This window comes from Pantherophis guttatus, chromosome 2 (genome assembly GCF_059756535.1).
Source record: "Pantherophis guttatus breed Tessera chromosome 2, ASM5975653v1, whole genome shotgun sequence".
Lineage (NCBI taxonomy): Eukaryota > Metazoa > Chordata > Lepidosauria > Squamata > Colubridae > Pantherophis > Pantherophis guttatus.
This window is the reverse complement of record NC_142064.1, coordinates 190,046,509-190,059,504: the sequence shown is the minus strand read 5'-3', so window position 1 is coordinate 190,059,504 and position 12,996 is coordinate 190,046,509. Positions and strand designations below refer to the sequence as shown.

The 12,996-nt window shown below is 38.3% G+C and overlaps 1 long non-coding RNA gene across 1 annotated transcript; it reads right to left on the bottom strand.

Moving 5' to 3' along the window:
* Nucleotides 1–3,600: 3,600 nt before the first annotated feature.
* LOC132710935 (uncharacterized) lies at nucleotides 3,601–6,395 on the bottom strand. Its single transcript, XR_009621676.2, has 3 exons — nucleotides 6,299–6,395; nucleotides 4,441–4,550; nucleotides 3,601–4,067 (listed from the first exon to the last, which is right to left on the bottom strand). It is a non-coding gene; the product is annotated as an uncharacterized LOC132710935 (long non-coding RNA).
* Nucleotides 6,396–12,996: the final 6,601 nt, after the last annotated feature.

Sequence of the window (12,996 nt, the reverse complement as noted above, 5' to 3'; positions counted from 1 at the left end):
CAAACAATGACAATCAGGTTTTTCTCTTACAAGCTCCTTTACAGTAATCTGAAAGCTTTTATTCCCCATTGAATTATTGCAAAATTACTATAATTGGGACCAAGCTATCATTCATTCTGCAGAGAATGAATTAATGGATGCTTAACCATTTATTAGTGTTGATTGACTGGAGACATAATCTTTTTTTAAAAAAAACCCAACAACCTACTCATGTAGAAAGAAACGAAAATGTATTTTCAAAGGGAAAAAAATGTTCCACCCTTCTAAAACACTAGCCTAACCTTTCAAACAATCACGTTCTATTATTTGACTTTAACTTCCATTCCATTTGCCCCAACTGCCATATTCTGGGGCTGAGATCTCTTATGCTGATTGCTTTGTATATGAATTGTTTAAATGACAAACTAAGCATTTAATAAGTAGTTCTGTATTAAGCTGCTAAGTAACCTTGAGCCCTTTGTTGAAATATATCTGAGAGTTTTACATGATGTTGACATATAGAGAGGCTTATTACAGAAAGAGGTAATGTGGCAACCATTTAGAAAATAATACAGTAAGGCATGAGAAAGAAACTCAAGACTGCCCCACTTTGACCCTCTTTGGTATTAGAAGGTAAACAGGAGAAACATGATTAGAGTTTCAAAATTCTGTTTGTACAGCCTATATTAATAACGCAAAGTTCTAATATGTTGTATATGTCTGTTTCCTGACCTGGTCTACCTCAAGAGCCTTCCCTTGCAGCTTTAATCTCCAGTGGGAGATAAAATCTTCCAACCATATGCTTACTTCAGATATACTCATAAATCAATTCCCCAGGAAAGGAAATGCAGAGTCGTATAAATAATATGCACAATAGCTAAAGTTAAGCTTTTCAGGGTGAGCAACCTTTTGATGGTTCAAGGCACATTTAACACATCGGGGAAAGCTGAGGACCACAAAGTATGTACCGCCAGATGATTCAAGTTGATAGTGATGTTTGAGAGGAGAGGTTGTTGGGAAAACTTATAAAAATAAGCCTTTTGGGACTTTTATCGCAGTTGTCATGTGTTTTCCTCCTTAGGATATGAGAAACAGTATGGTCGGTTTCAGCAATCATAATCAAGGGAGCTCAAAGGCCTACGAAACAAGGTCCTTGGATCCTGCATGTGGGCCCAAGGACTTCAGATTGTCCGTACCCTGCCTTAAATCAACATTGCACGAAACTTTAAGAACAAATCGATAGTATGAATGAAGGGACTTGGCTTTTTCCCCTGTATTGTAGTTGGTCAACCAGACTCTATCTGCAGCTGGGTTCCAACAAGTGGTGGTAAATTCAGCAATGTTGGGGAATGACTGGAGAAAGACTGCAAGGAAGAGAGGTGCGAGAAAGAGAAAGTTTGAATTACAGATTGATGGACAAATTATTTTGATCCAGAGCTTTTCACATGTGCCAATTTATACAAGGATCCATCCCATTTCTGCAGCGGTCTTTGTTTCTCTTAAATTTGTACAAATACACTGAACTTGTAGGGAACCTGCTTTCTCTCAAAGTACATATTTCGAAAAGTATTTTGAAGTACTTTTGTTTAGCCAAGAATTACACTGCGTGGCATATGATACTAAACTATTTTTATGAGATGTGGGAATTGGATTAGGTCATACGTTACTTTGCAAAGTATAAGGATCTATTAGTTTCACCTATCTGCATGCCTCTTTTCAATTTAAAAATGACAGGGGTTTTATATAAAGACTGCAACAGATGTAGTCCTTGATCTCAACTGAAAAGGAATCATAACAGGAGCAGAATCCTCATGTGCCTCGGTGAAGAACGTAACCGTGGTTTTGGATCAGAGGCAAAGATGGATCTGCAAAAATACCAAAAATGAATGAGTGAGTGAATGAATGAATGAATAAATGAATTGCATAATGGCCTCTGTAGAACTCAGTTCTGGGAAAAGAATTGCCCAGGGGAAATACAAAGGCTTTTACTGAATTTCTATGAAGCAGAATACTCATTTATGATCTAATTATGATCTAATTTCCTTGGCATAATAATTAATCTGGCAGTATTACAATCATACAATTCAAATTTGTTTTGGACTCTATCCAATATTTTTATGATGTAATTTACTTTTTATCCATGTTTCAAGGTGCAACTTTCCCAAATATCAACATTAATCTAGATTTTTGTAGTTGTGGAATTTAGGACTGGTTCACGTAATATTTCAGATGCAAGCCTTTACCTGCTCTTGAAACATCTAGAATAGTTATGTGCTGGGCAGTGGAAGTTTAATTCTTAAAATCATGCTCCTATGTAGGTTTCAAAAGAAAACAATCTCTGGGTTTGTGTGTGACCTGAAAATGGCAACTGAATCGTTTTTGTTTTTTTAAAAAATCATTGTATCATTCTTTGAATCCATTTCATTCAATTAATAGATGCATATTTAAATTATATTGATAATTAATTGTTTCTACTCTCAATCACATGTTAGTCTTAAGTAGAGCAAAATGATTTAAAATAATCAAAAAATGCCTAGGATTCACCTTTGATTCTGGCCATTATTTCCTATTAAAATAATTAAACTTTTCAGCTTTAAAAATTATTGTATTATTTAAATATGTCACATCATTCTTATGGGTGCTTTATAATAGCCAGAATGTGTAAATTGTGATGGGAGGGGGAGGGAGAGAGAAAAGTCAGATATTTTTGCAAATGTCCAGGCTTAAGGCAAGGGTCTCAAAACATTGTGCATTCTTCATTTCCCATTGGGCAGCAAAGAGAATGTTTTGAACTAAGATAGAGTTGAGATAAAATTAAATGGATTTCATGTTTTGTATTTGTCAATTGTATCTGAAAGCAGTAAAACCTCTTTCAGGAGGGTTACTCAGTTGGAACTTTTGTGTACAGAAACTATAACAGTGTTGCTGTCGATGATGGATGTAATTTTAAAAGCAGCTTTGACAAGCACATTACTTCTCTTCTTGCACAAAATCACCCATGCATACACTCCATGCCTGACTGCCAATTTTCCAATGCATGTTTTGTCTACTTATGGAAAAAATATGAATGAAAGATACAATAAATCCAGTTGGGAAATTATAATCATTTCATCTTTAGAGATTTTTTAAACTGTTGCACAAAACTCTATAATTGACATGATTTTTTGTAATGTTCTTTTGGAACAGCAAGTTTTAAAGAGAGCTACAATACTGGATGAACTAGAAAGAGGAACAGCAATCCTATACCAAACACCAAAGAAGTATTTTCTCTGGGAACTATCAGATAAAGAAGAGTAGGCTATTGTTCAAACAACTAGAGCCAGTGATATGAACAATATGTTAATAGGAATAGGATATTCTCTGATAGTCCAGCAGTCTTAGTATCTCAAATGAAGCTCTTGCTCCTATCACACTCCCTGTAAAAGGAAAGGATGGGATAGCTGATGAGAATAATTACATATTACCCCTTCAAGCCCTTCAAAATATAGCAGTGCACAGGCAACCTCCGGGTGAATGGACATTGATCTTCAGAAATCCACAACCAATATGTCCATTAATTGGTATTTTGGAAGTAGAATAAATTTCCCAGCTTGAGAAACAATGCTGTGAAATCCTGGAGAGTTTAGTTTTTAGTTTAATTTTATTTGATTTGTATACCGCCCTATTCCCGAAGGACTCAGGGCGGTGAACAGCCATAGGATAAGAAACATAAATACAAAATTTAATACTGAATAAAATCGAATTAAACAATTTGGCCGAAGACAGATTTAAAACACCCCAATAAATTAAAAACAAATTAAAATTTATGTTTTAAAAAGGGGGGAAAGGAAACAGTTAGGCCAGGCCAGCCTGATGGAATAAAAAGGTCTTGAGAGCACGGCGGAAGGTGCGTAGATCCGGGATCCTCCGTATCTCCGGGGGGAGCTCATTCCAGATAATAGGTGCCCCCACAGAGAAGGCTCTCCCCCTGGGGGCCGCCAGTCAACATTGTTTGGCCAATGGCATCCGGAGGAGCCCCTCTCTATGAGAGCGTACCGGCCGGTGGGAGGCTACTGATGGCAGCAGGCGATCCCGTAAGTAACGAGGTCCTAAGCCATGGAGCCATGGAGAAAAGGTAGAATACCAATTAACTAATGAACAAACATAATTTTCATTTCTATTTAACTAAATGTTTACTATTGGAATACACAAGCTAGCTCAAACTGTCTTCATGTGTGTGCATACCCTGGCAATTTAAGCATCTTCCACTTTCTGCCTGAATGGACAGCAACAGGAAATTCTTCACTTTTCCTGAACTGTTGCAGTCTAAAGTGTTACAGCAGCAAATCTTTGCTATTCCTCCCCAAATCATTCTATTATGCATTATCTAATTAAGATTCATCATCCTCATATTATTTTTTAAATCTTCAGATAAAAGGTTCAAAATGTGCTTTTCTTTCTTTTTAAAAACATCTTACTCACATTAGTTCCAGCAGAAGTCCATATCTTTATATCATACATCATACAGTACATGTATTATATACACATACTTAGCCATTAGGGTATTCTTTTTTGGAGGCAGAAACATTATCCTGAAGTGCAGGAAGGGAGTAAAAAATAGCAAGTCAAAAAATTAGAGACATGAGATAAACGAAGAAACTTTATCTAAATTTAACTTATTCCAACACCACTTGAAATGCCTTTCCATACTTTTCTACTTGCCATCCTTGTGTTTCCAGTATCAGGACACTTAATATATTGTCTTTTATTCTTCAAACTTTTACCTTTGTTTTTTGTAGGATCTCATAACTTGATCTCACTGGAACTTTTCTACCTAATTTGAACCCACCAAGACCTTCTTCTTAAGCCATCCATTATTCCTTGATGTATTTATTTGGTGATTCAGTCCTCATTCATGTTCTCCAAATGTTCTCCATCCTGGTCATTCAATTGCAAATGTAAAGTTCAATGTCACATGACCACATCACTTAACAATGGCAGTTCCAGCAGTTCTGGTTGCTGCCATTAAACAAGGACTACACAGGACCTCATGTGAGCACAACTTCTGGTCAGCTTTCCCATTGACTTTGATTGTGGGAAGCCAGCAGCAGCATTGGAAATTGCAATCATGTGACCATGTCTTGCAGCAATGTTATAATTATGAGTTAGGTGCTAAGTGCCTGAATCGCAATCATATAGCCAGAGGGACACAGCAACAGGTGGAATTCTGAAGACCAGTCCTAACCCTCCTCAATCAGTCCCATCATAAGTTTTAATGGCCACTGAATGATTTGTTGTAACCCAAGGACCACTTTTAATTAGTTTCCACCATAAACCATGATTTTTTTCTGGATTTATTGACATACCCCAATTCTCACTCCTATATAAGAATGTGGACATAAACTTGCTCTTGTACACAGCTAGATTTCCTTCTTTTGACAAACATCATCTACTTTCTCTTTTTTGCTATTTGTGCCAAAAAACACCTTCTTTGGTCTTGGATTTTACCATTTATCTAATGTTCATGTTTTCAGCCAACAGCATGATGTTATCTACATAGAAAAGTACATGTATATTCATGCTCTCCACTAACGTATCTTTAATGTCACTACAAGCATTCCTTAGGCATCCATCCATAAATACAGTATATTAAACAATCAAAAGAACATTACACTTCCTTGACTTATTCTGATCTCAGTGTAAACCTTTTGCCAAGTATTCCATTGATTCTCCTGCATATATTACTTTTATTATATGTTCCTCTTCACTGCCTTTTTCAACAATCCCTTACATATTTGCACACAAAAACTATAACACAATACATTCACTTTGTCATACACACACACACACACACACACACACACTTTTCTGCAAGGGAATCTGGCTTTTTTCCTTTTGGCAACAGCAGAAGCTATTGCTCTGCAGATATCTGATATGGAGATATCTAAAATATTCCTAGGTTGTCATATGATTCATAAATAAATTAATAAATAAATCATGCAACATCTAGAAGCTCCCACAATTGCATTCAATTTCCCAACTCTGCTAGGCAACAACATTATTGAAAAAGGTCAGAGTAACTGGGTTCCTATGACATGGGAGGAAGAAGTAGCTGTGTTTGCCACCCAATCTTAAAACCTGCAGTTTATTAAGGGGGCAAGGGTTGACTAATAAAAACAACAGAACCTGTAACACATTTTCCCTTCATATATCACTGAGGTACATTTATGAGTAGCACATGATATGGCAAGCACCATGTAAAGTTACAAATCGATAGCTAGATAGAGGGTGGTGGCTGACTTGCAATCCTATAATTCTGATGAAAGAACGAGATGACTACCTGGAAATTATTTGGGTAGAAGAAGAGTTTCTTGTTTTTTTTAGACAACACCTTCCAGTTGGAATTTCTCCACTGAATCATTATCATTAGAGGAAATGTTGAGTCATGGGCCTGGGAATAAGAAGAAAAGCTTCAGCTTAGCATGTGAATAGCAATTAGAAATAGTTGACCTCAAAAATACCGCATGAATTTTGTTTTTGCATTGAGCCCAGGCTATTCAAGAACAGATGAAAAGAAATTAAGGAGACTGGGCAGGTTATGGTAACAAAGCAATGGGAACCAAATATTATTGGGGGAGAAAATATTGTAAGAGGAAGGTCGTATTAGTCTATAACCGTGATGGCGAACCTATGGCACGCGTGCCACAGGTGGCACGTGTAGCCATATCAGTGGGAACACCAGTTCAACTCTGGCGCGCATGCGCACATTGGCCAGCTGATTTTCGGGCCTTCTGGGCCCACCAGAACTAGGGAAACAGGCTGTTTCCTGCCTCCGGAGGGCTTGGGGGGTGGGAAAGGCCTGTTTTTCTTTCTTACCTGCCTCCTGATCCTCTCTGTGTATCTGTGGAGGGCGAAAACAGCCTTTCCCATTCCCTCGGAGGCCCTCTGGAGACCTGAAAGGGCCCATTACCCAACTTCCGGTGGGACAGGAAGTGACGTTTTTTGCTGTACCCAGCCTCCAGAGACTCCTAGAGAGGCTCTGGAGGCTGGGGACAGCAAAAAAAGGGCCTACTGGGCCATCACATGGCAGAAGCAGAAGGGGAGGTTGGGTGCACATGCACAGGGCAGAGCACATAGAATTATGGGTGTGGGCACGCGCATGTGCAAACCTCCCCAGCCCCCCCCCCTCCTGGCACACAATGGCAAAAAGGTTAGCCATCACTGGTCTATAATGTCAGAAACCTAACATTGTCTGGTAGCATTTTTCTGAGTAACAAATTTTATTAAAAGATATCAATTTTCAAGAGCTGTAGCTCACCTTGTCAGAGGGCATAGACTAGCTAGACAGATATAGGATTTAAATTGGGTGAGGTGGGGGGAGAACGGACGGGAAGACAGGTTGTTTGTGTAGGTGCAGATTGCAGGTAAAACAGATTATAAACACCTTATCAATTAACAATTGTAATATGTTAAAACCCCATTGTGTTTGTGAACTTCTAAGACTGCCTCTAATCTTTTGATGTATGTGAATTCAACATTTTCCCATTCAGTGGTGGAGTTTTAAAAACCCATTTTACCAAAAGAGATCTGATATAGAGTGTCCTGGGAAGTTAAAATGCTCTGACATTACTTTGTCCTTATTTTGAGCCCTGATGTCAAAATTGTATTTATTCATTCTTTTGGGCAAAGGTTGTTCTGTTTCATCATACGTAGAATCTAGAAGGGCATTGCTGGCAGATGATGGCATATCTAATATTGGACAACAATCACAGTTAGATTGCGGGATGGAATATATCACCTGGGCCATCCAAATGATGCTGTGGACATGCTATCTTGGTGTCTGATGGTGGCTTAGATGGACCAAAAAGGCTTCAACTCAACCCTAGCAAAACTGAATGGTTTGGGTTCTAGGGCCTCCTAGTTCTGTGGAGTCAACTTCTTATTCTGGATGGGTGGTACTGCCCAATCAGAACTGGCGTACAAGGAGTTCCACCTTGACTTGTAGCTCCTGTTCAAGGAGCAGATAGTGGGAATGACTAGGAGATCTTTTGCATAGCTTTGTGTTGTGACTGGGACTGAAAGGCTCTGCCCATAATCACCCATGTCTTAGTCACCTCCTGATGGACTATAGTAGTGGGTTCTATATGATACAAAATATAGAACAGACAGCTATGGATTTCTCGATCTATGCATACTATATCTCTATTTGGAAAAACTGTATTGGTTATCAATATGCCTCTGGGTTCAATGACAGGTGCTGGTGATTGCCTATAAAGTTTTCCATGGCATGGGGACAGGTTATTTGTGGGAACACCTCTCCCCAATCAGATCTGGCAGGAGAAGAATATTATGGATCCCATCTGTTAAAGAGTGCCATCTAGCAGGATTCTTTGTATTGCCATGTCATTCCCTAAAAGATCAGATTGTCTTGGACCCTGTTGCCTTTTACAAAGACCAGAAGATAAAGCTGTGATCCAAGGCTTGGGGTCTGTTGGAGCTTATGAATGAAGTTTAATGAAAGACCAATAGCACTTAGACTTATATACCGCTTCATAGTGCTTTACATCCCTCTCTAAGTGGTTTACAGAATCAGGAACAATCTAGGTCATTTTACTGACCTTAGAAGGATGAAAGGTTAAGTCAACCTTGAGCAGGTGTGAATTGAACTGCTGGCAGTCTGCAGAATTAGCCTGCAATACTGTATTCCAACCACTACACCAACACAGCTCAAAATGTTTCTTATTGCATTTATATGGTATAGGGATTTTGTTGTGGTTCTTTTAATCTTGGCTAGTGAATGCCTATTTTATATTTTGGGTTGGCTTTTTGCTGGTTTTTAAAAATCTTGTTAACCCAGAGTCATTTACTTCAGATGGCCAGCCATATAAATTTGAGTTAAATACATGCATTAAAGATGCAATTTGGGAGTAAGTTCCAGTAAATTTAAAAAGGCTTAGTTTGGTTATAGTTGTATACATTTCAATTACATTTCAAATACAACTGTTAATCCCTTAACAGTTGGGAGTAAATGGCAAATTTGGTCTGGGCTCAGAAGCAGGGTTAAAACACAGTTACCATTTGAAGAGTAGATCACTAGCAAATTAAAGAGCTATAGGCTATGCTAGAATGCCAAGAAATATCCCGGAAGGCAGCAGTTGTAAATCACTTCTGAACCATCACCAAAAAAAAGCAACATGAACAAGAGAAAAGAAGGAAGCTGCCGTCAAGGGAGGCTACTGAAGGAGGCTTCTTCTAGATAACTGCTTTCTAGCTATATCCCCAGATATTTTAAATATGTCTTGTTATCTTTTTTCTATTTTATTTTTATTTTTGTAAATAATATGCATAGTGTACTGCATCCCAAATCAATAAGAAAGTTGCCTTTAAAAAGTAAGTAATAAAAATAAGGATGACTACCAGTGGAAAATGTGGTTCAAAAACATGCAAACACTGAGAATTTTATGTATTACTATGCTCCACAAACCACAAAACCCTTTTTTTTAAAAAAAGAAATCTCTTTATTTCTCTCCATATGGAAAAACTGATGAGACAAAGAATACGGGGCATATTTTCTGCTAGAGTGATGAGGATGTGAAAAGTCATAGGTGCTCCATTACTTTTTGATTCTCCTTTACACTCCACATTTTACAAACGATTCAGACAAAGCAGAATAAATTCAAAGAAAGGGAATGGAGGAGATTAGGGGAATTAATTAAATTTTATGAAAAATGAGTGAAGGAATAGGAAACGTTTAGCTTTGAGAAGAAAATATTAAGAGTAACTTGGTAGCATTCTTCCAATATTTGAAAGGTTGCCATGCAGTGAAAGTCAAGGTATGTTTTTTTTTTTTTAATTTGATTTATATGCCGCCCTTCTCCGAAGACTCAGGGCGGCTTACAATGTGCTCAGCAATAATGTTCTCCATTATTCCAGAAAAATTGACTAACATGAAAAAGCATTCAACTAATATATACAGTTGTATTATGTTGACTCAGTTGTTTTCATAGTAAAGTGTGAAGATCGCCTATCCTGCACAACAGGGGTGTCAAACTCAATTTCATCGAAGGCCACATCAAGGTGTTTGACCTTGGGGGTTGGGGTGGGCCTGGCCAGCTTGACGTCACTCATGTTGGGGCATCTGTGGTGGCCCGAGCGCTCTGCCAGCAAAAATAGCCTCCCAAGCTCCATTTTCACTAGCAAAGGAACTGCAGGCCAGTCCTTTGCTGTTTTCAGGGTTGTCCCTGGAAACAGTGGGCCAGATCTAAGCACCCCACGGGCCAGATCCAGCCCGCAGGCCTTGAGTTTGACACCTCTGCTATACAATGACAAAACCAGAGCAAGGCTGGACCATTTGCCTACCTCAGTAGCAAGCTGATCAAAGGTATCCCAAAGGAAATCTCCCATTGAAATAATAGGCAAGAAATTCAAACAGTTATGATTTCTTCACACATTGACTTCCAAGTAGAACCAAATTAAACTGTATGCAGATTCGATCCAGCAATTTATTTGATCTAGCCAAGTCAAACCAAGTTTAAGGTGGCTAAATGAGTTTTTAAGAGTTTGTAGAAATAGTAGTGTAAAGAGTACCCTCCCACGAGGCAAATATATCCCTCTTGGCTCAAGTAAAGATGGGGGAAATGGTGTGAGCATGCCTTGCTTGTCTGTTGTAGCCAGCTCACAGCACATTCTATGTGTTTGCCTGGCTGTCTATTGTTTGAACAAGGACATGTTGCAGATAAAGCTTCCACTACCAGCTGAGGGAAAAAAAAACTGATAATGGGTAGCTTTTTTTGGATTGTTTGGATTGAAACCAGCAATTTACTCCAGGACGAGAGAGAGAAAAAACCCCCTCACTATTAGCAATGACTCCATGCCATTGGCTGTGTTGAGAGATGATTGACATTATGCTATAGTGAAACTTGACCAAATTACAACCTGTTGGCTTAACAGCAGCATGTAAGGAGATTACATGGGAGGTGAAGTAAACAAACAACAATTCCTCAGACTCTTAAAGAAAGAATGTGTGCAAGGAGTGTGCTCAGCAGTGGAATATTGTTCAGCTCTGCAAATTATTATATGTCCAGTTACAGCTTGTGCATATGGCTAAAGCATTCCAATCTGAGTATGCATTTAACACACGGAGCTACTCACTTCACCTGTTTCTAGGTAAGCAAATAATAGCTTGTGATGTCAGAATCAAAACTACTACACCCACTGAACCACCCATTTCAGTCTAATTATTATGTTCTCCTCCCATCTTTTCAACAGAGAAGGAAAATCAAACAGTAGCAACAAGATTTCAGCATTTTTGTACTTTTTATAAGGTTGACAGAGTTGGAGAAAGAGAATATTTATTGGTATTCACCATACAAACAATGAATGGGTTAACAGAGAACACAATTTGACATTTTATTTATTTTTATTTTATTTATATCCCACCTTTATTTTTATAGAATAACTCAAGGAAACAAACATATCCAACTCACCTTTTTCCACCCATTTTCCACATAACAACAACCCTGAGAGGTGGGTTGAGCTGAGAGAGAGTGACTGGCCCAAAATCACCCAACTGGCTTTCATGGCTAAGACAGGACAAACTCACAGTCTCCTACATTCTAGCCAGGTGCCATTTTCAATTTTTTCAATTGTTAAATTACTAGCATGCATTCCAAAAGTGTCCTTATGATTCTCTGTAAATTTAAGCCCTTAAATAAATGGGAGTGGATTGTTGATAGTTTACATCAATATATTTATACATCGTATCAACTTCTACAAAGAAATCATAAGACATCCAGCAAGCCATTTTTCATGTTAGGACTTTTTTTTTTTTTTAAATGATTTTAAAAAGTTATTTTTTAAAAAAATCAATACAATAGATACTCCTTTTAATACTCCTCTCTGGAGTATTACAATGCAGTCTACATGGGGTTACCCTTGAAGAGTATTTGGAAGTTTCAGAATTTAGCTTGTGCAAACAATTTTGGGCACCCCAAGAATGGCACATGTAATACCCAGAAGGAGACAGGCAGTCTGTGAACATGAAATATAAACAAACAAACAAACAAATAAACAAATGAATAAATAATGCCTTTCCTGCATGAGTTGCATTGGATGAAAATTTGCCTCAGGTTCAATTCAAGGTATTGGTTATGCTATGGGACCAGATTATTCAAGGTACCACCTTAACTCCATCACATCAGCCCATCCCACCCAGTCAGACAGACAGAGAAGGCATGTTACAGAACCCTGTCAATTAAAGAATTTTGACTTTATCCAGGTCCAGGAAGAGAGCCTTCTGTGCTGTCTTCCCCATCCTCTGGAATATCCTCCCCCACCAAAGGTGGGGCAGCCCCCTCCCCCCACCACTCTCCTGGCCTTTCGAAAGAGTCTGAAGACCTGGCTTTGCCAACTTGTATATGGGTCTCACAGAGAGTTATAGTTGGTGCCACGAAGGTCTCCCTCCACCTTTTAACTTGTAATTGATTTAATCCTTGTTTTACCTGGATCCTTTTCCTGATCCATTGTATCTTTATTGATGTATTGTATCTTTTCTGAGAGTGACTACATTTGATAAATAAAAAAATAAAATAACATGTTAAAGCCCCTGTATACGATTCTTCTTTCTCTCCCCTCTTCACCCTATTGTTATTCACAGGACAATTTGGCTAAATTTAGAAATAACGACTGGCTCCAAGCCACAGTTTCTTGGGCAAACCATGACTTCAGCTTGCCTTCCTTTTCAAGCCTAACCAAACTGGTAATAGAATAAACAGAGAAGGGCAGGTAAACGTAAACAATGCAGGAGGTGGAGCACAGACTTCTGAATTATGTAATGATGCATGCAGGAGGTGGAGTTGTGGAAAAAGTTCAAACAATAACCTTTGGAATTTAAACTGAGCTGTTATAAGCATGTCTCCCTTTATTTTTGAAGTGCTGGAGGGTAAACTTTATTAATACAGTTAATTGTTACAAGAGGATCAATTACAAAAATAGGAACTGTCTTATCTCAGACAGAAGAATGTTGCAGCAGTTTAATAA